A 26,011-nucleotide genomic window follows, 5' to 3' on the forward strand; every position below is an offset into this window, starting at 1 on the left:
TTCAATGAACCTGAAATGCCCTTCTAAAAAGCCCACTGTCGGTGTCAAAACCGGCGGATCTCGGGTAGGGGGTCCCGAACTGTGCGTCTAGGCTGGATGGTAACAGGAGGCAAGGGACACAAAGTTTTACCCAGGTTCGGGCCCTCTCGATGGAGGTAAAACCCTACGTCCTGCTTGATTAATATTGATGATATGGGTAGTACAAGAGTAGATCTACCACGAGATCGGAGAGGCTAAACCCTAGAAGCTAGCCTATGGTATGATTGTTGTTGTGTATGTTGTCCTACGGACTAAAACCCTCCGGTTTATATAGACACCGGAGAGGATTAGGGTTACACAAAGTCGGTTACAATGGTAGGAGATCTACATATCCATATCGCCAAGCTTGCCTTCCACGCCAAGGAAAGTCCCTTCCGGACACGAGACGAAGTCTTCAATCTTGTATCTTCATAGTCCAGGAGTCCGGCTGAAGGTATAGTCCGGCCATCCGGACACCCCCTAATCCAGGACTCCCTCAGTAGCCCCTGAACCAGGCTTCAATGACGACGAGTCCGGCACGCAGATTGTCTTCGGCATTGCAAGGCGGGTTCCTCCTCCAAGTACTTCATAGAAGATTTTGAACACAAAGATAGTGTCCGGCTCTGCAAAATAAGTTTCCACATATTGCCATAGAGAGAATAACATTTACACAAATCTAATCTGCTGACGTATTCCGTAGTGTGACACACCACGTCCAAGGCTTTATCCGAGTCGTTTTATTATCCCACCTCAGCGCATCATGCGAGGCGGTTTCCTTGGCACGTCTTGTTAAAGCAGAGATCGTGTCCCCTTATTTCGGGATTCTCATCAATACGGGCATGGGTAACCCAACCGCGCCATTGATTACGGCACTTGGAGATAAGCGAGTTTTACCAGGATGGTGGGGACATGTAGTTGCGTCCACCCATATAAGGGGATAAGGATCCACCTTTTCACCTACGCCTTCTTCCTCCCTTGCTTATCCATTCTCGCGCACTCGAGCTCCAGCGCCCCAGTCCGCACTCCCCACCTCAACCTTCTCCAGCCGTGTCCGGAGCGGGAGGCAAGTGGATGGTCTCCTCCATCATGGAGGGACTCATCAAAAAACTGAGGAAGGCCAGATACTTGTCTAACGACAACGTGTACCGGCTTCCCAAAAAGGGGCAGCTCATCCCCATCCCTAGGCCCCATGAGAGGGTGGTGTTCCTCCCCCATTTCCTCCGCGGACTGGGCTTCCCTCTTCACCCATTTGTCCGGGGGCTCATGTTCTACTATGGCCTGGATTTCCACGATCTGGCCCCGAACTTTATCCTCAACATCTCGGCGTTTATCGTCGTGTGCGAGGCTTTCCTCCGCATCCGCCCCCATTTCGGCCTATGGCTCAAGACTTTCAATGTCAAGCCGAAGGTGGTGCGTGGCAACCAGGCGGAGTGCGGAGGCGCCATGGTGGGCAAGATGCCCAACGTCTTATGGCTCGAGGGCTCCTTTGTGGAGACCTTGAAGGGGTGGCAATCGGGGTGGTTTTACATCACCGAGCCGCGCGACCCCGAATGGGTCGCAGCCCCCGAGTTTCGATCCGGACCCCCTACGCGGCTCACCTCCTGGAAGGAGATGGGCCTGTCGTGGGGTAAAAAAGGAGAGCTGACCAGACTCCAAGCATGCGTCCAAACCCTGGTGGACAAGAATCTCAGACTTGTCAACGTAGTCCAGGTTATGCTCATCCGCCTGATCCTGTCATGTCAACAACGGGCTTTCAACCTGCGGCACCGAACTCTGAGCAGGCTCTTCGACACGACGTACGAAGATGCCTGGAAGGTGCTTTTCAAGGGCGCCGAGGCCCCCGCATCCGCTACCGAGGATCGCGGATTCAGTACGCAGCGTCACGCTCATGTGGTAAGCTGTTTTTCCTTTTACAGAGTATCAGTTTTTCATAGTTTGACTCCAGGCGGGATCTAAGCTCCCTTACCTTTGACAGGATTGGCAGGAGACGCCCGGACAGATCAACTGTCCGGCTCCTTTGCCCGAAGGCCTAGCGGACGCTCGTTTGGCGAAGCTGCTGTTTCCGGCACCACATGTGGTGCCGGAGAAGAGGGCCAAGAAGAAGGCCACAGGGACTTGAAAGAGTGTTCGGCGCCTGGAGGTGTCGGATCCCTCATCCGACGACTCCAAGACGCACTCCTCCCATGAAGACGAGGAGGAGGAAGAAGAGACCCCTCCCCTCCAGCGGGGGAAGGGAAGAAAAGGGAGGCCGCCCCAACTGGGGAGGCCGAAGGGTCCAAGAAGGGGAAAACCCTTCCTCCGGACTACTCCACCGACGCCGATGACGGCGGAGAGGAGTGGCCGCCCAGGGCCGAGCCCCTGGCCAAATCATAAGTATCCGGATACCAGAGTAATTCATAGTATTCGTTTATTGCATAGCTTTCCCTTATGTCGAATATGTTTATGCAGCCCACCCAAAGACCGGCTCGACGCGTCGTCGAGCGGCTCACTGGACTCGTCGGATGTGAACTCGCTTCCGACGGCTTCCTCCCCCCGCCCTACGGACGACACCGAAGTGTTGTCCCAACAGGTTCAAACCGGGAGGAGGTGGTCCTGGAGGTGCCGGACAATCTGTTGGAGGCGCTCCAAGGCGCCTCCATCGACGAGGAGCACTGCACCATTATGAGTGCGGGGGTCCAGAAGGTTCAGTCCACCAAGAGCGGACTGACTGAAGCTTGTACTAGCCTTTTAACAGGCTTTGAGGTAAGTAAAGAATGTGTAAATAATATTACCGCATAGATAGTAGCCCCTGATGCTCTGTTTGGCGTTCAGGAAGAAAAGCCGAATAGAGGATCAAATAAAATTCGCAGGAGTCTAACAAAAAGGAGTCAATATGCGTATGCAGGCTTCTCTGCTTGCGTCCGCCGCACTGACTGCGGAAGTGGACACGCTAAAGCAGAACCTCGAGCGGTCCGAGCAAGAGCTCAGGCGTGCCAAGAAGCAGCTCGAGGACAATGAAGGTAAGAAATACCTTGTTTAAATATATATAAAAAGGTGCAATTGCAAAAAATGACAGGATTATCGTGGCTATTGTAGGGGCCACGTCTGAGGTGGCGACCCTTAAGCAAGCACTGGTCGAGGCCGAGAAGAGGGCGGCCACGGAGCGCACCGAGCGGGAGAAGTATGAGGCCCAGGTTGGCAAGGTGCAGCAAGAGCTCCAGGTTCTCATGAAAAAACATGAGAGTTTGGAGCTTGACTCAAAGACGCGAGCGTCCGAGCTCGCGGCGGCTATTGAAAATGCCAAGTCTGCCAAGGCCGAATCCCAGAAGACCCTCAAGGAGTTGGATGAGGTGAAGAAGATAGCGGTGGGTAAGGCATTTTTTATGCAAAGCAAACACATAAACGTGAGTTACTTGTTACTTACCCGAATCCGGAGCTCTCCAGGAGCGTTCGCGGATCTTCCCCGGAGTGTGTCTGATGCCGTCGCATTCTATCAAGCCGAGGAGGGCAGCTCGACAGAGAAGGTGTTCTGGTCTCAGTATGCTGAGGCCGGACACCCCGTGCCCCTGAGCGACCAGCTGAAGCAACTGGTCGAGCTCCACAAGGCGGCCGAACAGGCCATGAAGGGCATCATAGTTCGGCTGTGGCCTGGAGAGGCTCTGCCTGGGAGCTATTTTGGGCTGGTGCGGCGGCTGGTGGAGGCCTGTCCAAGGCTCGAAGTCATCAAGCGCTCCGTCTGCATTGAAGGTGCCCGTAGGGACCTTGCCCGTGCGAAGGTGCACTGGGGCAAGCTGGATGCCGACAAGCTTGTGAAGGACGGCCCACCGCCGGGGAAAGAGCATCGCAAGCTCGAGAATTATTATAAGGATGTTCTGAAGGGTGCCTGCCTTGTGGCGGATGAATGTTCTAGGGATGTAATTTTTGAGTGAAACTTGCTCGTTTTGTCCTATGCGTTGAAAACTTGTTCATATGCGCTAAGCAATGCTGTTGGAATTAAAAACATTACCTTTTGTGCGGCTGTTTATCAATTCTGAGAGATGGCGAGTCGTCGGCTTCTGCCCCCGTGCCGCTAGTGCTGGGGTGTTCGGGGATAAACCTGAGCGCTCTTTTTCCCATGTTTGGGTCCTTCGAGGGAGGCGCTCAGCCCAACGAACGAGGCAATCGGACTATAATGCGTGAACACTCTCACTTAGCCATAGAATTCTATAATTTTAAATTTCGGCGAAGCCCCTGGTATTCGGAAGACCGAGTTCGGGGCGCTATCCACGCCTTGGCTGGACGGAGCCGACTCCGCGCCCTAAGCAGCATAAGTCTTTAAGGACTCGAAAAAACCTCTCGAACAGCGACCAGCTCTCGCTTCATCATGACAGTCAATTTTAGCTTTCTCCACTGAGGTGCTCGACCCAGCTCAATTGGGGCACAATCGCAGTGGTTCTCCTAGTGCTACCTTAGCCGATATAGCGGAACGTAAGGCACCAAAACATAGGAGCCGGGCAAACCCAACTATTGACCCAAGACATGATTTGGAGCCGATGCATATAATGCTATAAGTTCGGGGTGCCGCACTTGTTAAAGTGTTCGGACTTCTCACACCATGTTGAGGGGTACTGAAGCCCCTGGCGTATTTGGGCCGTACCAAAGTGTACGGGTGCAACATGTCGTTAAGGAACATATAAAAAAAGAGTAATGCAAAAATAGACAAAAGCTATGCATTGTTTATTAAAGAGGGTTGCGATCAAAGCAGAACGATACAAATAATGCGATAAGCAAAAGGTTGGACTATTTAACATGTCCGTTCCAGGGGCAAGCTGCGGAATAGTATGCGAAACAGGTATACTTCTCGTGATAGAGACCACCTGGGAGTTCCGTAATGCGGCGTGGCTTGTATGCTTCCCTGGTTCTTGCATCGTTTGCGCAGCAATGGAACTGCCGAACAGGCCTTCTGAAGAATGGAGTCCTGAAAGTAAGAGAAAATAAAAAATCGGCAGCCCCTGGTGTAGTTTAAGCCGTGTTTCGAGCGTGCCGTGATGGTGCCCCTCCCCCTGTACCCATGGTATTTCTAGAGCGTAGTTATGTATGCGAAGCACTGGCGTCGCCTTTTTGCGAGGGCTGGGGTTGGGGCCGCAATGCTACGCCTGCTCGGATCGTGCCAGGCGGTCTTGTTGTAGGTTACTCCGGGCGCGCTTGACGGTGTCCGGTCGTTTAATGGCCGGACTGGAGAACTGCCTGGAGAGGCTGCTTTGTACTTCTGCTGCAATGGCCACCGTGTGCTCCTCCATTCGGAGGGAGCGTTCGGTGTTTCCATTGACCGTAATTACTCCTCGAGGGCCTGGCATTTTGAGCTTAAGGTATGCGTAGTGCGGTACCACATTGAACTTGGCGAATGCGGTTCGCCCGAGCAGTGCGTGATAGCCACTGCGGAATGGGACTATGTCGAAGATTAACTCCTCGCTTCGGAAATTATCCAGAGATCCGAAGACCACTTCAAGTGTGACTGAGCCTGTACAGTTGGCCTCTACACCTAGTATTACGCCTTTAAAGGTCGTTTTGGTGGGCTTAATCCTCGAGGGATCTATGCCCATTTTCCGCACTGTATCCTGGTAAAGCAGGTTCAGGCTGCTGCTGCCGTCCATAAGGACTCTAGTGAGATGAAATCCGTCAATAATTGGGTCTAGAACCAATGCGGAGAATCCGCCATGACGGATGCTAGTGGGATGGTCCCTTCGATCAAAGGTGATCGGGCAGGAGGACCATGGGTTGAACTTTGGGGCGACTGGCTCTACCGCGTATACGTCCCTTAACGCGCGCTTCTGCTCCCTTTTGGGGATGTGGGTTGCGTATATCATGTTCACCGTCCGCACTTGTGGGGGAAAACCCTTCTGTCCACTGTTGTTCGGCGGCCGGGGCTCCTCATCGTCGTCGCTATGCAGCCCCTTGTCTTCATTTTCGGCATTTAACTTGCCTGCCTGCTTGAACACCCAACAATCCCTGTTGGTGTGATTGGCCGGCTTTTCAGGGGTGCCATGTATCTGGCACAAGCGGTCAAGTAATCGGTCCAAACTGGACGGGCCCCTAGGATTCCTTTTGAATGGCTTTTTCTGCTGACCGGATTTAGAGCCTATGAATCCGGCATTAACTGCCGCATCCTCAGCATTGTTGCTGTTAATGCGGCGCTTCTGCTTGTTGCGATGCGACCTGCCACTACTGTCCCTGGTATCCGAATTACCAGGGTTCTTGGTCATATTGTTGCTACGAGCAAGCCAGCTGTCTTCTCCCGCGCAAAAGCGGGTCATGAGTGTCGTGAGTGCTGCCATAGACTTCGGCTTTTCCTGTCCAAGGTGCCGGGCAAGCCACTCGTCACGGATATTGTGCTTGAAGGCTCCTAGGGCCTCGGCGTCCGGACAGTTGACTATTTGATTTTTCTTTGTTAGGAACCGTGTCCAGAATTGCCTGGCCGATTCATCTGGCTGCTGAATTACGTGACTTAGGTCATCGGCGTCTGGGGGTCGCACATAAGTGCCCTGGAAATTGTCGAGGAATGCGGCTTCCCGATCCTCCCAACAATTGATTGATCCTGTTGGCAAGCCGTTAAGCCAATGCCGAGTTGGTCCTTTAAGCTTGAGTGGGAGGTATTTGATGGCGTGGAAATCATCGCCGCGGGCCATGTGGATATGAAGGAGATAATCCTCGATCCATACCGCAGGATCTGTTGTGCCATCATATGATTCGATGTTTACGGGTTTGAAACCCTCGGGGATTTGATGATCCATTACTTCGTCTGTGAAGCATAGTGGGTGTGCGGCGCCTCTGTACTGGGCTATGTCACGACGTAGCTCCAATGAGCTTTGTCTACTGTGTTCGGCCCTGCCGAATTTGTGGCCGGCGTGACGGTTACCGTCTCGAGTCGTGGGGCGCCCACGCGATCCGTAGATCGATCTTGTTTGCCTTGCCTTGTCCTCCAACATATCTCGCAAGTCTGGTGCATTTTCCTGTGCCTTGGTACGGGGTGCGGCTTGAGTGGAGGGCCGAGAGGCCTCTCTGTCGTGGCCACGAGGTGGCCGATCGGCCGTATCGAGTGCAGGTGATGTACATTTAAGTGCTTCCTCCTCTAATCGGGGTAGCAACCTGCGCTTTGGGTAGCTCTTGGAGGGGCGTTCGAGTTTATGCTCTTCGGCCACAAGGACTTCAGTCCATTTGTCGACTAGAAAATCTTGATCAGCTCTAACCTGTTGTTGTTTTTTCTTGAGGCTTCTTGCCGTGGCCATAAGCCTGCGTTGAAAACGCTCTTGCTCGACGGGATCCTCTGGCACGACGAATTCGTCGTCGTCGAGGCTTGTCTCGTCTTCGGAGGGAGGCATATAATTATCGTCCTCGACCTCTCTGTCTGCCGCTCTCTCATGAGGGCTGGTTTCTCCATCCTCCTGTGCTCTTGCTGGAGGGGTTTTCTTCGGCACTTTCTGGAGTATTATTATCTCCCATGCTGGAATCACCGTATTTGTTTTGGCGGGATTTTGAGCAGCGCCGCTGACGCCGGCGCTTAGGCTGTTTCTTGGAGGGGTCATCCTCCGCTGTTCCATCGCCATCTCCTTCTTTTGGGGTGTCCACCATATATATTTCATATGACGAGGTGGCTTTCCAGGGCCCAATAGGCGCTGGTTCGTCATCGTCTCCATCATCGGCGTCCATACCGTCGATGTCTTCGGAGTCGAAGTCGAGCATGTCGGTTAAATCGTCGACAGTGGCTACAACGTGGGTGGTGGGTGGGCTTTGAATTTCTTCATCGTCCGTATCCCAACCTTGCTGACCGTAGTCCGGCCAGGGCTCTCCTGATAAAGAGAGAGACTTCAGTGTCTTCAGAATATCGCCGAAAGGCGAGTGCTGAAAGATGTCCGCGGTAGTAAACTCCATGATCGGCGCCCAATCGGATTCGATCGGCAGGGGCGCGGAGGGTTTGGAGTCTGGAGAGGAGTCCGGCTCCTTGGAGTCACGAGTCTCGCAGAGTGCAGGGCTGGTGTTCGGCTCGATCGCCATTGGGATCGCAGCCCCCGAGGCGGCATCAAACCACCCATCCTCGATTGGCGCAGTTGCCTCCGAATTAAGGGTCGAAGCTGATGCGGGTGCGGCCTCCAGGGCATTGTTCGGTGGCAGAGCTAGATCATGCTCGTCGGGACAGTGCGGCGCGCTCGGCAGTGGCTCGAATCCGTCGAATATCAAGTCCCCGCGGATGTCAGCCGTGTAGTTTAAACTTCCAAATCTGACCTGACGGCCAGGGGCATAGCTTTCGATCTGCTCCAGATGGCCAAGTGAATTGGCCCGCAGTGCGAAGCCGCCGAAGACGAAGATTTGTCCGGGGAGGAAGGTCTCACCCTGGACTGCATCGCTATTGATGATCGTAGGAGCCATCGAGCCTGACGGCGACGACACAGAGGAACTCTCAATGAAAGCACCAATGTCGATGTCAAAACCGGCGGATCTCGGGTAGGGGGTCCCGAATTGTGCGTCTAGGCCGGATTGTAACAGGAGGCAAGGGGCACGAAGTTTTACCCAGGTTCAGGCCCTCTCGATGGAGGTAAAACCCTACATCCTGCTTGATTAATATTGATGATATGGGTAGTACAAGAGTAGATCTACCACGAGATCGGAGAGGCTAAACCCTAGAAGCTAGCCTATGGTATGATTGTTGTTGTGTATGTTGTCCTACGGACTAAAACCCTCTGGTTTATATAGACACCGGAGAGGATTAGGGTTACACAAAGTCGGTTACAATGGTAGGAGATCTACATATCCGTATCGCCAAGCTTGCCTTCCACGCCAAGGAAAGTTCCTTCCGGACACGGGACGAAGTCTTCAATCTTGTATCTTCATAGTCTAGGAGTCCGGCTGAAGGTATAGTCCGGCCATCCAGACACCCCCTAATCTAGGACTCCCTCACCCACCCTTTTTGTTTTGGGTTAAAACCTTTGACAAAAATGGTGCACACTTTTCTAGGACATCTTAAGGTCATTGGATTAATTCTTATAGTATTTGCATTTGGGCATTTAAATGCTATAAAATATTTTAAATGCTCAAATAATCATAAACTAAAATGTTTGTTGTTGGATATATTCTAAGAAGTAGCCATGATTAATTTTATGATTTTTGGAAATGCCCTGGCATTTTTAATAAAGCCCTGAACTTACAGAAATAATAGAATAAACAAAAAAACAGAAAAGAGAGAGAGAAAGGAACTTACCTGGCGCAGCCCACCTAGCCCACCATCCGGCCCAGCAGCCGCTCCACCCAGCTGCTTCGCCTAGCCAGCGAGGCAAGCAGGTGCTCGACGGCGAGCATAGGAGCTCGCCACGCCACCTTCCTACTTCCCTGCTTCGCCTGGCCACCGCCTCGACACCGCGAACGCCTCCACGTCGCGCACCGAAGCCCCTGGACACGCCCATTCCCCCTACCTCTCTCCCTCGCTCCCTCGATGCCATGGCCGACGCAGCCGCGCCCGCGCCGTCGTGAAACCCGCAGCCACCGCCATCCACTCGTTGCCTCGCCGTGCCAAAAGGTTCCGCCGTCGTCCACTGCTTTGCCTCGACCCATCCCCGAGCCCTCTCTCGCCTCGGAGATGCTGCACCGAGCTCGTGTTCAACCTTGGTCGCCGGAGATCCCCCTCGCCACCCCGCTCGCTCCAGCTCTTCCCCGACCTCACCGTCAGCTCCGTCGCAACCGACGTGAGCCCAGCTACCTCCCCACCCTCTCCGTTCCCTCTCTCGAGCCCCATAGTGACTGCACGTAGCTTACCCGCACGCGCCGCCATGGAGCTCGTCGCCGACGAGGCTCCGGCCACCCAATGGCCATGCCACCCTGTCCACTAGCCCTACCGCACCCCCCGGGAGCTCAACGCACTAACCCACGCGCCTCTCCGTGCCCCTGGCGATGAGTCCGAGCTCACCCGAGCTCTGGCCGCCGCCAAACTCGTCGCCGGCGTCACTCCGGTGACCATTTGGTCAGGCGCGCGTGCCTAACGCACTCACCGCACCTCGTAGCGCCCCGCTAGTGCGTCAGTTTTCCCGCTAGCTCGCTGTAGCAGCAAAACCACCTACGGCCGCCGCCCGGCTCGACGCCGTCGTCGTTTCCGGCCACCCCAGCACCAACCAACGCCACCGTTGGATGCGCCACATCGCCAGCTATCCGTAGCACCCACCTGCGCATCGAACCGTGGCCGGAGCAGCGTTTCCAACGCTCTCCGCCGTCTCGGCCTCGCCGACGGCTAAACGCCGGCGAGTTTGACCCTGTTTGACCCCGTGTCGGCCCAGGTTGACCTCCCCTGAGTCTCTGACACGTGGGACCGCCCAGCTAATTAACTTAGATTAGCACTAATCAAAAATTAGTTAGTTAATTAACTACAGACACGCGGGTCCCACTGGTCAGGTTTGACCTGGACCGGCCCGTTGACCCCTGACGTCACTCTGACGCAATGCTGACGCAGTAAATCCTTTTCTGGATTTATTCTTTAATAGGAAATTCCAGAAAATAGCCAAAACTTCTAAAAATCATAGAAAATCAACCATAGCTCCAAATCAAACAATTTATATATGAAAAATGATCAGAAAAATTCAATCTATCCATCTGTAATGGTTTCATGCATGACAATACAAGATAACCTTGCTGTTTAAGCAAAATAAGATAATGCACTAATAAGGTTATGTTAAATGAACTAACATTTGAATCTTTGATTCAAATGAGTTCATTCCTTTCTATTTTAGCTTGCATTAGGCCCAGACACATTCATTTTGCCATGTCATAGCATGCATCATATTGTTGCATATTGTCATGTGTTGATTATGTTGGGTGTGTCTTTCGTGGTAGGTTCTGCCTCCGAGGGTAACCCCGAGTATCCGTCTGAAGGGCAGTACCCTACTACCACTACATCAGGCAAGCAACCCATTGATCATTCCGATACAAACCCATGTTCTCGCTTCTGCTCTTGTTTACTGCATTAAGACAACGCGATTCAACTGCTGTGTGCTACGGTAGTTGAACCCTTATCTTCTGCATGACCTGTCATTGCCACAGTAACTAGATGAAACCCACTAGCATGTGTAGGAGTTGGTTGAGCCATGTATGTGTTTCCTACCTTGCTATGCCTGCTATGCTTAGAGTTGTGTCAGGTCTGGTTCATCTGGGTGATGGGCTAGAGTGAAATGATTATGTCGATAATGTGAGGGATGTGTTGAACATGATTTGGTAAAGGTATCGATGAGAGGCCATGTAGGAGTACATGGTGGGTTGTTTCATTGAGGCCGTCCCTAAGAACTGAGATCTGTATGTGTGATTTTAAGAATCAGCTACTACCATGCATTGGGATCCTTAATTGACCCTCTCGGCTTCTTAATCACCCTAGTACTCCGTCCAGGAGTTGCAATTAGTTTCTGGTGTCTGTAGGTTATGTGTTGGCGGCCGTACGTAGCGCTGACCCTAGGGTTGGGCTGTGTTGCGGTAGATACACCGTGGCCGGGTACGCCGGGCGCCCGTTTGGCGTCTCGGGACCCAATCACATCGTTCGGGTCCGTATGTGGAAACCTCGGCCGGACTCCCTGCGGATGGAACCTGGATAGGCGATAAACCTGGACTAGAGACTTGAGTGTTTAGGTAGGCCATGGCCGACACCCTCGTTGGGCTTCCGCTTGAAGGTTGCCGAGTACATGTCGTGTAAACGGCGGTAAGTGGTGAAAGCGTGTATGAAGAAGTACACCCCTGCAAGGTTAACATCATCTATTCGAATAGCCGCGTCCGCGGTAAAGGACTACTTGGTTGCCTATACAGTTCATAGACAAGTTAATGGATACTACTAAAAGACTCAAGATAAGTGTGAGTACCGAGGATGGCCCTCTCGTAGGATGACGAGGGAGGATCCCCGGTGGAGTATTGTGTTGGTGAGTAGTGGACTCGTGTGCGAAAACTATTTTTTACTAGTGGAGTCTCGTAGGATAGCTTAGCCAAGAGTCAAAGCTGGCTTGCTGCAATAACTCCACCACCTTCTTGAGAATGAGCGTGTATAGTAGGTTCTGATGTAAGACTTGCTGAGTACCTTTGTACTCATGTTTTCTTAATTATTGTTTTCAGATGACAACACCGCCCCCTCCGATGGGTTCTACGTAGACCTTGATGTCGACGACTGACTAGCCACCCAGGTGGAGATCCTGGCCATGGAGGGACCCTATGTAGATAGACAGGCTTCGAGAAGCCTTATTTCTTTCTAGCGTCTGTACTCAGACTAGTTGCTTCCGCATGTGCTTGTATGATTGTATGACTTGAGTGTCGGGTCGTGTGACCCCTACCTGTATGAATATGTTATGTATGGCTCTCTGGAGCTTTTACATAAAGTACTTGAGTTGTAGAGTTTTGTTGTGATGCCATGTTGTATTTACACATATCGAGCATATTGTGTGTATGATTGAAATGCTTAGTATGTGTGGGATCCGACAATCTAGTTTTTATCCTTGGCATCCTTTCTTATGGGGAAATGTAGTCTAGTGTTCCTCGAGCCATAGTAGTCCGCTACAGCCCGGTTCACCAGAGTCCTGCTAGCCCAGCCCTACTGCTCAGGACACTTGACTGGCCGGCATGTGTTTCACTTCGTTCCTATGTCTGTCCCTTTGGGGAAATGTCACGCGCTGACATCCGGAGTCCTTCCTAGCCTGCTACAGCCCAGGTTCCCTGGAGTCCTGTTAGCCCAGTGCTACAGACCGGTTTCACGCACTGATGACCGACATGCTCGATGTGATTCATGTATGCCTGTCTCCATAGGTTTGTCCCGCTTTGGGTTCACGACTAGCCATGTCGGCCCGGGTTCTCTGTCATATGGATGCTAGCGACACTATCATATACGTGAGCCAAAAGGCGCAAACGGTCTCGGGCCATGGTAAGGCGACACCCATGGGATACCGTGCGTGAGGCCGCAATGTGATATGAGGTGTTACCGGCTAGATCGATGTGACTTGGAATCGGGGTACTGACACCAGCCGAATGAAAGCTCTCCTCGTCTTGAAAGATTTGCAGCCCAACAGGCCTGACAAAGCGAGTTACTTGGCAAATCACAAAAAACTGGGTTGTGGCCGTGGACCCAGCTGTCAGCCTCTCCACGTGCAGTACTCTTCCGATGGAATTCGTTGACCACGTTGACCACGCCGCGCCAAGAGCACCAAGGAGGTGGACGACAGCAAGGCCTAGGAAGGGGACGACGCGGAGCCGGGGAAGACGCGGCAGTGGATGCCCACGCGGAGAGGAGTACGAGGGTTCACTGGTTCGGCTGCGGTGTGAGGCTGCAGTCGCCGCAGGGCCTGGCTAGCGGTGGGAGTAGTAGGGGGCGATGAGGCCTCATTGGCAGCACAACCGGCCACTGGAGGCAGGAGCAGGCGGTCTCCCCAGCGCTGGTTTGGACGGCTGATGCAAGAAGAGCAGCGATTGAAGAAGCAGCAGGACCGTTCGATTCAAATCCAATGGTTACTGCTGCTAGAATCGTTTGTTGACTAAGTTGACAAGCCCTGCGTACGCGTCAACTTAGTAGGCCCATAGGTCAGCCTCCCAACCAGTGCGCCCCAGATGTCAGTGGGAGGAATCATTTTTTTCGCGTAATAAGGAGGCAGTTGATTGCGTGCGGCCAAGACAGCGGAGGAAGTAGGATGGGTTGGGGAAGCCTGCGCGGCATCACAGCGGGCCACAAGAGGAGGGAGCAGGCAGTCCCGCCAGTGCTAGTTTAGGCGGCTGGAGCAGGAAGATCAGAGATTGAAGAAGCACGTCGGTCGTTGGATGGACATCCAACACTAACTGCTGCTAGAATCGTGTGTTCACTGACAAAGCCTTGCGTAAACAAGTCAGCCTCGAAATCTGTGGCGTGTACAGCCCATTTGCTATTATTTTTATAATTTTTACTCATTTTCTAATTCATATGGAATTTATTGTAGCCCGTTTTCCATTTTTAGAATTGCTGGCCATTTTCTGGTTAGTACCAGGGTCAAAAAATTAACTAAATATGTGGGAAATTTTGAAAATTCGCAAATTTTTGCTGGGGAACGAAATATTCTTAATCCAAAAATTAATAGCCATACTAAAACAAATTTAAAAATAAATTAGTACTATGTCATGTTAAATCCAATGAAATACGTATAAGATATCAGTGAAGAACAAAAACAAAAAAAGAAACTTATATCCCATTTGCTATAAATTTTTTGGAATTTTCAACCCCTTTTGATATTACTTTTAACAGACATTGACCATACTCTTAAGCCAGGCCGGAATGCATCCCTCCTCGTCTTGAAAGATTTGCAGCCCAGTAATTTGGAGAAAACAAATAGGCCTAGCTTGGGTATTCTTCAAAAAGAAATACTGGGCTACCTATTTTCCCAAAGAACTGGTGCATGAGCATTTAGATTTATTTATTTATTTATTTACTTATTTATGTTTAGGGGACCATGAGCATGTACCTAGGCCGGATTCATGTGAGAGCCTCCCTTCCAGTTAATTATGGGCTTCTCTATTGGGCCTTCATCAGTGGGCTGCATGTTATCAACAAGTGGAAAATGTGTTCCGAATTTCAAAAAAAATGTGTTCCGTACGATAAATAGTATGCGCTACGTACAGTACGGGGCACTAAAGGATCGAACCGTGCAACGACTTCCAAAACTTTGTGTTTGTCGTTCTAACAACACATTTATTCAACCAACGAACGAAATATACTACTGATTGTACATTGAAAACAGCAGCAGCAGCAACCAGGGCTGGGGGTGTAACAGAAGCAGTAAGCAGGCCAGAAGAGTGAAGACGCAGCTCTCTCTTCCAAACCAAACATCAGCCATCATTACAAAAGGGCTACCAAAAAAGAACAAGTGCATGCATCAAACTAAATAAAGATCCTACTACACCAAGTGTACGCATCTAACTAACTGGCTCAGTTAGACGTTACTAATTTTTTTTCGAAATGGAGGCAAAAGAATTGCCTCGTCGATTAATTAAGAAGAAGAGAATTGCCTGGTTAGTCTATGGAAAACCGGGCTAAAACCGAAGACGTTACTATTTATTAAGCTGCAGTGGAGTCACAGATGGAGAGGAGTGGGAAACTTCACTAGTTCGGGTGCGCGGCAGCACAGCCGCGGTGGTTATAAGGGAAAACATAAATTGGACACGGCATTATTTTTATAAGAGACCTGCATTTTATACCCCACAGTAGGCATACTAACAAGTTCACACACAAATACAACAGAAAAGGTAAACATTCATATCAAACTCAGGTTCACAGGACATGTTCATATCCATAGCCAACATTCACAATCAACAACTCAAAAGATTCATATATACACAAGCTCAGCATATCTATGCATCCAAATGATTGATAGATCACACGACAATATTCATACATAATTTACAAAAAGATTCAGATATACGCATGTTCAGTATGTGTATGCATCCAAATGATTGAGATCACAGCCAATATGATCCATGGATGAACTATAATTACCTAGGGTACACACTGGTAAATGGTGTTCAATCGGAGGTACTCCTTCTAAAATTAGTTCTTGTATGAGTAAACTTTCGAGTACATAAGAGGCAGCACAGACAATCTGAACTTTGCTTGTAGGTTTATCCTCAAATAGTGGCCTCGTGCCCAGGGAGGTTTGAGCAACTTGGCCACTACTTTCATCCAACCAGTTTACTGGGTCATCTTGGTCCCGTATCTCGCCAAAATTCTACATTGAAGACGAGAAAGGAGGCGGTTGAGAAAATGAACCACCCAAATTTTTTGTGTAGTTCAACTGAAATGGAGCATCCTTGGCGTGCAGACTGATTAAGTGCCAGATGAATATACGCGTCAACCAACTTGTCTGGAATCTTTAGACTCCATGCCATATGGTTCGCTACCATATGTGCCGATAACCAAAAGGCACAAGTTGGGACCAAAGACTGGACTGCGTTTTTCTGGGCTATGCACCAAGCAATATTTTTGGCGTTCACTCTCCTAACACTTGGAGTTTGATAATTGGTTGACGCCGATTGATACTCGAATGAATATAGGCACTTCTTGTCAACATCGATGCTTGTCTGAGTGAACTTTGGAGTACATAGCAGCAGCATAAGTACCTGTCCATCTAATCATTTTGTGCAGTTCTACTGAAATCACCCGATGTAATGATTTGCCTGCGAGTTCAGGCTCCAAATTACTCCTTTATGAAATCGGCAAACAGTAGCACAATACCAAATTACCAATACATATGACAGGCACAATAATCAAGATAAAGACCAGTACCAACCTGTGTGAGGTAGCATATCAATTACTATTTCCTTTGACTGGAAGCCGAGATAAGCCAAGCGACTGACAGCAAAGGAAGAAAGCATGCGGAGTTTAGCAACTGACAGGAAAGGACAGAAGCTGTCTAGGCAATGAAGCACCCAAAGTTTTTGTGCAGTTCCACCAAAATCGAGCATCCCTGTTGGCACATATATTGAGATAGTGAGATTACTGTAATAGTGGGACTAGTTTATGAAACATACACTAACAAATAGAAGCACCCTCATTATCTTAATGGGTAAAGTTAGCAACATAGTAGTCTTGCTTAAAGAGAGGTATTAGTTTATTTAATTAGTGCCAATTAGCTCAACTCAACACTCAAAGCATTGCCATTTATCATAGGTTGCAAAACTTTAATGTGCAAAGATAAAGGAGTTTCTCATGATAGTAGCACGATACAAATAGAGATGATAGCAAACTAATATGGATGAAGGCCTTAGGCCCGTACCAACCTGAGAAAAAAGCTTATTCATGTAGTCCCATAAGAGATGATAAAGCACTCACTGGAATCACACAATAGTATATATTTTTGTGCACTTCAAATGTATGGTTGAAATCACTCTTGTTTACCAGTGCTGAGATTATATTGAAAGATTCTCAAGAACTTCCAGCAGAGTTGAAGCACTGGCTGGGATACATTTCATTGTATTGTCTTGTGTAGTTCCATTTAATGTATGATTGGCACAACATGATCCCTGTTTGCACAAGTAGGAACAAGGTGAAACCTTCATTAGCTTAGTGAGAAAGGATAGGAAGACATTAGCATATTACTCAACCAGTAGCATCAAATTCATGATGGACAATACGCAAAACATTGCCTCATTGAACCAATGGCAATAAATTGACATGCAAAACAATAGCACTATTATGTCATGACACTAATAATATTCCCTCCCTGCTCCACCACATGATTCACCTCCATAGACAAACATACACACGTACATGATTCAGCATAGGGTCCTACTAAAGATTTGTTTAACTCCAACAGGAAAATTAGGCAGTAATAAATTAGTGGTACTTAAGTACTCCTAATTAATTAAGTGAGACACCAAAAGTGGAAGGGCTCCCTCGAGGATCATCTCACATGTAAGGTAGTCGTTGCCGGAGCCCTTGAATGGCCTCGATTGAGACATCTGGCTTCAGCAAGATTGACTTGGCACTGTTTCTTCTTCTTCTTCCTCTTCATGCTCTGTTTCTCTTTCTCCTCACCAGTTGGTGAAACCAAGTACATGATTGGCCTTCTAATTCAGAATTGGTTTTGTCAGTGAGGGAGTACAAGTGTACTAGTAAAAACAGCATTATTTTCTCATGGCAGTCGGAAAATAGAGATGAACACATGCATTAAATATCATTCTTACCTAAAGGAAGGTTATGGCGCCAATATGGATGATGAGGATTGGAACACAGATCTCCCTTTGTGCAGTTCCACCAAAATGAACCAACTGTTCCATTCTGACATTCCAGTTAAACAGCACAAAAGTCACTTCTTTTAAGAAGAGTTTTATGCAGTGCACCAAAAGGTCACAACAGCAACCAGGTGAATTGGATATCCCTGTTTGCACAAAAAGGCACAGAGGAAACAGTCAGAGTCTCAAACAATTACAGGCAAAAACATTTGGCTAAACTTGTCATGGCTTATAACAGTGGGTGCACCAGCAGTCCAGCACCATGTACGTAAACAGGGGCATAAAGTGGTGATTCATAGTTTGTTGCCCCGAGAAACAAACATCCAAGAAACATATCTAGGTTGGTCCCATTTTTGTTCACTCTAGCCACCTACTCCTATGTGTGGATAGCAAATCTAGTCCTGGTCATACCACTGTGTACAGCGTTACCCCTATATTTCCCTTTTCGACCAAGAGACCGGTTGGATGACCAGTCTGTACTACTTTCACCCCCTTTCCTTCCTGTTTGTACCAAGTCCGATGTACACACAGGCGGAGCTATGTGTATGGCTGAGGGGGCTGTGGCCCCCCCAAACCTGGTAGCTTTTGTGAAGATTTTTTTTAAGATGGCATAGATTGAGAAAAATAGGGACTTTTACCCCTTCATAAAGCCATATTTTGCCATTGCCCCTCCCAATGATCCTGTGCTAGCTCCGCCACTGGATGTACATACTAAATTCCCCCACCCCCACTTTATTTCTTGTTTCAACCAAGTACTCCCTCCGTCCGGAATTACTTGTCATCAAAATGGATGTGTTAGAACTAAAATACATCTAGATACATCCATTTCAATGACAAGTATTTTCGGACGGGGGGAGTACAAGATTCGACTCCATGAAGTAGCTTTACCTCTAATAATAGAAGAAAAAAATATGTGACGTTGGACCATATGATCGAGAGGGGCTGAGAGGTAGAAAATGATGCACATGCAGCAACGTAGTGAGCTGGGGAAGTAGAGCTAAGGCGGTTTCGAACGAAGATATACCTGAAGGTCGTCGGGATGTGGATAGGTGGGCGGCGGGAGGCCGGATCCGCCCACAGGCAACGACGAAGGGATCGGAGGACCTCCTGCACCGGCGCTCGGCCAGAGATAATGGTGCGGCCGGCAGTGGGTCTCCTCCCTCGCTGTCGACGACGGCCTAAACGCTGCCCCTCCTCCCCTTCACCGGCGGAGGGGGATACGTCCGGATCTATAACCAGTGGTGAGGATAGAAAGCCAGTGTTTTTTGAAGGGAGAAAGACAGTGTTACTACCCCTATCTTGTTTAAATCTGGAGAGGATGAGAGTGTGTGAATAGAGCAACCCTAGCAAGCAAGCGCGGAGGCTCCGGCCTATATATACATAGTGAGCAACCCTAGGAAGCAAGCAACCCCTATCTTCGTCAACTCGTACAAGACCGAGAAATTTCATTATGACAACGCCCTCTCCCTCGTGGACTGAGCTCCGGTGCCTTAACTGCACCTGCCTTTGGCTGCATGACAGGAGGGCCAACCACCTTTTGGGCCCACCTGTCATGGACGCAAAGGCAGGAGCAGTAAGTTGAGGCTTTCGCTATCCCTCCCGCACGAGGTGGACGGACATGCAGCAGTGCATTCGATACTGTAGAAGTAGGAGTAATCATTATTGTTCGTCTTCTTGAAGAGGCGAAGAGCCAAGCACAACCCGAACGTGGCAGTTACGAACGCTCGCGTGGTGCGGTTCCTTGGAGTACTAGCCAGGCTCTTGCATGAGACAAAATTGCTATTGTTTAACAATTAAACTCCATTATCCATTGGTTGATACTCATTCTGCATAGGTCCACGCGCTTAGCACCATTTCCTCCTGGGGTCACCAATGTTTATTTGCTAATTAATAGCATTGCATGCAATGAACTAGCCATTGCAAGTCATTAAAAGCATGCACACCTCTCATCTCTTATTGGTTGATATGTCAGGAAACAAGAAACAAGGTAGAAGTTAATGCACCGCGCCTAAGTGTTTTGGGACTATTTGGTTTTCGTAAGGATGGTCATAGTGGGGAGTAACTTAGACTAGTGTCATGCATATGACACTAGCCTAAATTACTACCTTCATAATGCAAAGTAACATAATAGTAGAATTTTAGATGGCTTCATTTATTAGCTTGTAGACTCATCTTATCTTGAAAAGCGCTATGTTACAGCAACATATTATGTTACCACCTCTCATTAATTACTTGCCACATAAGCAAAAAATTCTTGGAGTGCGCTATGTTACTAGCTAAGTTACTCCCACTATGGCTAGCCTAAGATGACTTAAACACCTAGACGGAGGGAGTAGTATAGCCCTATAAACCGGAAAGGAGTATTTGCCTTTCTAGAGATTTCAACAAGTGACTAGACTACACCGTGTGCAGTACTCCCTCCCTTCTGGTTTATAGGGCTCAAATCTCAAATCTCATGAACCAAGGCATTTTGCGATTGGAGGAATGTATCTCGTACTTTACAAAACTACCCTAATTAAACTCATGCATTAATTACGTAGTTCTCTCGTTTTCCTCTCCGCCTTGGTCGCGGTGCACAATATTGAGCACTCCTATATGACTAGCCGCTCTATCTACATGCGGGACATTTCAAAGCATCCGGGCCCGCGTGCCATCCACCAAATCACAGTGAGGTGCTACAGTCGAGACTCACCTGTAACCCCGGTGTGGCCATCATGACCCATCATATCACAAAACCCACACCTTTACCAGCAGTGGTAAGGTGGCCTCCAAGATGGACTGGACGAAGCAACCATCATTTCACTGGAACGCTAGTTCAAGCCCTTTCTTCCCTTTCTTGAAGAAAGGGAAGCTCCAGGCTACTCACTTCTGCCATTTTTCTTCTGTACCGACGAAGGAAAGGTGGGCGAATCAGTTATGCTGCTATATTTTCATTCCAAGAATCTTCTTTTTGCGAAGCACCGACCGATTCTCACATCCTATTCTTTTCCCGTTTTCATTGCGATTATGGTTTCCTTTCGATTGCTTTCTGTTTGTCAGTTCATTGATGGATCCTGGAGCACTAGGCAAAGAGTTGCCGGTGGACAACCCACTGGAGATAGCGATCTCCAGGAAGCGAGCACCGACCAACGAGTTGACCATGTTGGCGGGCCAACCCATGGAGACGAAGAACTCCAAGAAACAAGCATTGGCCAAAGAGTTGAGGACGTTGGCGGATGAACTCCTCAAAGGAAGTTGGAAGAACGGCAAGGGCCCCACCGTGCCTACCCCAGGAACTCTGATTGCCACCTATGTGAGGCTCAAGACCGAGTTTGAGGAGATAGTCGCCGTTGAGAAGCAGTATTCCCCTGGCAAGGTGATGGCCCCCATCGAGGACGAGGAGATGGCCCCCGGAGGGATGAGATCCCCCGGTGAGCTGCACAAGGTAAAAAATAATGGCTTATTACCATAGTTGTGGTTTTTGATTATTTGCGATGTGCTTGCTAATATGTTAGGGTTGTGCAGGTGCCAGTGGACGTCCTTGATGATTCCGATGTCGTGGCCCGTCCTGTTGGCATCGCCCCGGAGATCGACTCTGATGAAACTGTCCATCCTGTGGACATCGCCCCAGAGATCAATTCCGATGTTGTGGTCAGTCCTGCGGACATCGCCCCAGAAATTGATTCCCATGCCGCTGTCCGTGCTGTGGTCATTGCCCGAGAGATCGATGACAAGAAATAGTTGGTCGGGCTAATCCTTCAGGGTAGTTTGCATTGCCCTGTGTTTAATTACCAGAACGATGCGTTATCAAACCATCTTAGGGCTAGTGCACTGTCTTGTGTGGGCGGATCTTGCTACTTTTGTTTGATAGTGAATCATGCGATGAATCATGCGAACCCTCTCCGAGTTATGGAAACAGATGTATCCTCACCAGCTTTTGATGTAATATATGGCATGATCAGATGTAAGTTTGAACTGTTTATCATATCAGCAGGGCTTGTTTGATGATTCTTGGTGTTAGTAGGCTAGCTACTGTGCGAGCTATAGTACTTGCAAAACACTCGCCGAAGAGAAACATTGGGGCTGATGAGCTCGTGGTACGCTTATACTTATCCCTCATCGATCGACCAATAGCCCTAGCTCCTAAAATTGTAGGCTTAGCGATCGATAACCTAGGCGGGCTAGTTTGGCCTAGTGGGTTTCAGTGATATGACGTGCAACACAAAATCATAGCAGTGCAGGGACGTACTCCCTCCGTTCCAAAATAGATGACCTAGGCGGGCTAGTTTGCCCTAGTGGGTTTCAGTGATATGACGTGGTACAGTCCCGTCCAGTCTTCGCGTGTGGTAGCAGTATTGCGGGTACAGTAAGTTTTCTTGAAGAAGCGGAATTCAACGAAGTCATGATGGTTCCTTCGTCCGAAAAACTTACAGTGGGAAAGGTTGGGCCTGCGATACGACCGGGGTAGACCAGGATAATTTTGTGCATGGCAGGTGGACCAGGATGGTCGACGTCCCACATGTCAGCGAATGAAAGTATTCTTTCCGATATAGAGGACGAGCAACGAGTATTCATTGTTTATTTTTGATGAAAGCTATTGTCTCCACTGTTACGACGGAGGAGTGTGAAACACGGCAGCCCAGTGAACTTGGCATGTGCACCACTCCCTCCTTCCTCATGTAATGCCCAGGTTACAACTTTTTCTCACTTTCTCTCTATCTATTTCCTCTCAAATGTTTTTTACCTTTCTTTTTTAAGACACAATTGTTTTTTATGCCTTTTTTAGAATTATTTTTTTATACCTAGGAGCATGTGTAGAGACGGGCTCTTGCAGAGCCCACTCCTTGACTTTGTCAATGCCTCTCTCTCCTCCACATAAGGAGTACTACATGCTATGCATGCATGCGTCGGGCAGCTGGCGTCTTGAGGGGCCAGGGCGGTGAGAGCGGGCTCCAGAAGCGGTCTAGACTCTAGCATAATTTTGGTTTTTACAATATTTGTTTCTCCATTGACAGGTAGGCCCGCGTAGATAGATAAAGAACACGAGCTGATGAGGCGCATGCGGACTGTTTGACAGGTCAGCCAGACAAATACGGAGCTATACGCTGAGCTAGTGACCGTATAATCACCATATCTCGTATACAATGGTCAAAGTGAGCTATCAAGACAAGTTCGATGACCGCCAATGCATTTTACTCGGTAATAAATGACCGGGATTGAAGGGGAATCCAAATTTGCTTCGTCTTCTGTCCTTGAGCTCTTGACAAACCAATGCACTATACAGTTGTCCGGCCACTCCACCCCAGAGCTCTCACCAAGCGTCGTTCATGCCACCGCGCCGCACACTAACCGGTAAGGCAGCAATGGCATCCCGCCGTGCCGAGTTCCTCGCCGCCCACGACCGCACACAAAATGGTAGGGAAGCGATGGCATCCCGCCGTGCCGAGTTCATCGCCGCTCGCGACCTCACAACTATGTGGGAGGAATTTGAAGATGCCAAGGCCGAATGGGCGGTAGAGCAAGAGGCGGCCAAAGCCGCACAGAGGGAGCAGAAAAGTCAGAAAGCACTCAAGAAAAGAGAGGCCCGCCGCCGCAAGAAAGAAAAGGACGCACGCGCTGCTGCGGAGCGGCAGAGATCCAAGGATGGTGGGGTGTCGCCGACAAAGCTGGGAAGGAGAACAATGGCGTCTGGCCAGCATGTGAGAAGTAGCAGTACTAGTAGTTAGTGTGTGTGTGTGTGTGTCTGAGTACGAGCATGTACCAGTACTACTAGTTACTATTGTAGTTTTTAGAGCAAATTACCAGTACATTGGCCTAGACTAAATGGAAAAATTCCTATCCTAAGCATCAAATGGCATCTCTTTCTCTATAGGAATTGAGATGCATGTCATCTCACTTCCTATGATTTTCATATTCCTATCCTATGAACGAAAGGAGGCCTCTATTAGAGTAACTACTGTAGCTAGCAGTACTACTGGTACAGTAGTTTTCTTCAAGAAGCAGAATTCAACGAAGTCATGATGGTTCCTTCGTCCAAGCAACTTCAAAGTGGGAAGTGGGCCTGTGATTTGATGGCTCATTAGTCATTGTTACTGCGGCGCGACAACCTGCCAGGGTACTGGTCCACGGGCACCTATGGGACCGGCGGGCCGAGTCCCTTTCGGTTCGGCGGGGGCGGAGATCGTGCAAAGAGCGGATTGAGGCGATACACGCGAGCGATTTACCCAGGTTCGGGCCGCACGGATGCGTAAAACCCTACTCCTGCTTTGTGGTTTGTATTGATTTCTTGCTCGGGAGCGCGGAGTGCTACAGTACACACCAGCAGCTAGCAAGACCGAGAGTGAGTGTTCGAACCCCCCTCTACGTTGCACACGGGCCTCCTTTTATATGCTCAAGGGGTCACCGACAGGTGGCAACAGAGGCAAAGGGTAAAAATGGAAAGGAGCTGCGGTAGGTGCGGCTACCTGCTACAGTGTATCATACCTAACCCTGACGGCAGGGGACAAGGGCCTTAAATGCTCGTCTGTGTCGCCTAAACAGTGCAAAAAGAGACCGTCAGGGTCGCCACCGCTTGCCACGATGGCGATCTTGTCAGCGCCGCTTGCCACCGCACGCCGCTGGCTGCACAGCCTCCTGCCACATACGCCTGGAAGGGCCCCAGAGCGACACGTTGGTGGATATGCTAGAGCGCGGGCCTAGAGAGGTGGCTTGCCGCGGCAAGCGCCTTGCCGCTGTCGTTGTCTTGTTGAGTCCGGGAGCTTGTCGCTCACCGGGCCTTGCCGGGACGCGTGATGCACCGCGGCAAGTTCCTTGAAATGCCTTGGGTGGCCTTCCCGGCAAGCTCCTCTTGCCGGGGTCTTGGAATGCTTTTGTTAGCCTTCCCGGCAAGCTCCTCTTGCCGGGGTCTTGTCTTCTTGGTTTAGACACTTTGTTCTTGAATGGCTCCAAAGGAACCACGGAGGACCTTGGCGGTCACCCAGCAAGCCTTGCCGCGGGATGCTGCGACTGCCCGTGCACAAGTTCAGGATACTAGAGTACCCCTACTCTAGTACACCGACAGGAGCCCCTGGGCCTGGACCATACACGGTGCCGAGCGCTGTTGGGCCAGGCCCAAAACAGGGCACGGGCACGCGCGGCCTAGGTTACGCCGTATCCACCGCGCCCTCCCCGAACGGAACGCGTCGAATGCGGCGTCGTGGGAGAGATCGTGGGGGTTTCTTTATTCGGAAATGCAGAACGTCCCCCCCCCTTTATAAGCAGGGGAAACAGGGGCAGTTCGCCCATTCGCCCGTTGCTGTTCCAATCTCAGAAATCTCCGCCGCTCCCTCGCCTTCCCAAAGCTAAGAGAGAGAGAGCAGCGCTCCGCCCCCCATCGCCACCAGCGCCACCAACGCCGTCGACCTCCTCCACCATCTCCGCAATGGCTCCGAAAGCCGATAAGGGGAAGGCCGTGAAGTCGACCGAGGCGCAGCGGCTCGCGGCGCTACGGAAGGAGCGGGCCATCTTCCCCCCCAAGCTTGGCGCGAAGGAGCTGAGGGAGGACTACTTCCTTTTCTGGTCGGCGGAGACGCGAGCGCACCCGCGCACGAAGGTACTCCCCGCTGCCGCTTGGAAGAAGGCTCCGAATGGATACCCCTTTTTTGCTCTGTTCTTCTACTGCGGGCTCTGCCCGCCTTTCTCTGAATTCTTCTGCGACATCATGAATACCTACGGATTCCACCTCCTTGACTTCACCCCCAACGCCGTTCTGACCATGGCAGTTTTCGCACATCTCTGCGAAAACTTTGTCGGAGTCCTTCCCAACGTAGCTCTCTTCCGCCACTTCTTCATCCCCCGAGTAGAGAGAGGAGAGCCTCTGTCTGGCGGAATCGCCTGGATCTCAAGGGCCGGCAAGAAAGAGACCTATCTGGAGGGAGAGTTCCGCGGCAAGTGGGAGGAGTGGAGAGCAGATTGGTGCTGGATTGACGAGGAGAGCCCGCAGCCATTCACTACCCGGCGCCGAACCGCAGTAGCACGCGGCAGCGATTGGAGTGACGTGGCCCCGGAAGATGACAGGCTGAAGATTGCCGTCACCAGGATCCTACGCCTCAGGCTTGCCGGGCTTACTGTTGGCGCTGTTGGCGCAGACTTCCTTCGCCGCCGCATCGCCCCCCTACAGGAACGGGGGAGGCCGACTTGGGAGTTCAAGAATGCGGCAGATATCATGAGGCTGCGGCCGGGCCTCAACTACAACTTCACAGTCCTGGAGCTCAACACGATGCTGCAGGAGCTCTTCAAATATGACCCCCAACATCCCGAAGTT

Source organism: Triticum urartu, chromosome 4A, assembly GCF_056163025.1.
Source record: "Triticum urartu cultivar PI428250 chromosome 4A, HENAU_Tu73, whole genome shotgun sequence".
Taxonomy (NCBI): Eukaryota; Viridiplantae; Streptophyta; class Magnoliopsida; order Poales; family Poaceae; genus Triticum; species Triticum urartu.